The sequence below is a fragment of the Furipterus horrens genome, unplaced genomic scaffold, assembly GCF_987537825.1.
Source record: "Furipterus horrens unplaced genomic scaffold, mFurHor1.1.pri manual_scaffold_2, whole genome shotgun sequence".
Classification (NCBI taxonomy): domain Eukaryota; kingdom Metazoa; phylum Chordata; class Mammalia; order Chiroptera; family Furipteridae; genus Furipterus; species Furipterus horrens.
In genome coordinates, this window is record NW_028327172.1 from 124685322 (window position 1) to 124685869 (window position 548).

At 32.3% G+C, this 548-nt stretch overlaps 1 non-coding gene across 1 annotated transcript; it reads left to right on the top strand.

Moving 5' to 3' along the window:
• Positions 1-104, top strand: LOC150019425 (small nucleolar RNA SNORA18). The gene has a single exon (XR_016509536.1). It is a non-coding gene; the product is annotated as a small nucleolar RNA SNORA18 (small nucleolar RNA).
• The last annotated feature ends 444 nt before the right edge of the window (positions 105-548 follow it).

Below are 548 nucleotides of genomic sequence, written 5' to 3' on the forward strand. Positions count from 1 at the left end.
GTTGAGGTCTATCTTGATGGGGCTTTTTCTGTAGACCTACATTGTTGGGAATACCTCAGAGAGTAAATAGGTATTAGATTGCAGGGAGGAACTACAAGACAGCACTGATAAAATGATGAAAGACCTAACAGTAAAAAGATATGTTTTATCTTAAATATTGGTATATCCCAACGATCTGTATTATTCCAGGGTGTGATAGCTTAGGAGTGAATATGATTTGAATTTAGAACAAGGCAGACCCGTCTACTCTTACCCTAAACGTGTGGAGAATTTTTGAGGTATGTCCATAGTCAAGTAGACATTAAAGAAGCCCAACTAAAAGAATTATAGACTGATGGACATGACAACTACGGATCAAATAAAAGTTCTTTTTAAAAGGACTGTCTTGAAGATTAAGACAGGAGAAACTAAGGCAGTGAAAAAGATCATGTGTGAAATTTCTTAAGTAATAATTTATTAACTTTAAATAATTTTGCTTGTGTTACAATTAACAATCCTTTATACTATAAAAATATATATTTTTAGTTTTGTAAACTTGGATTGTCATT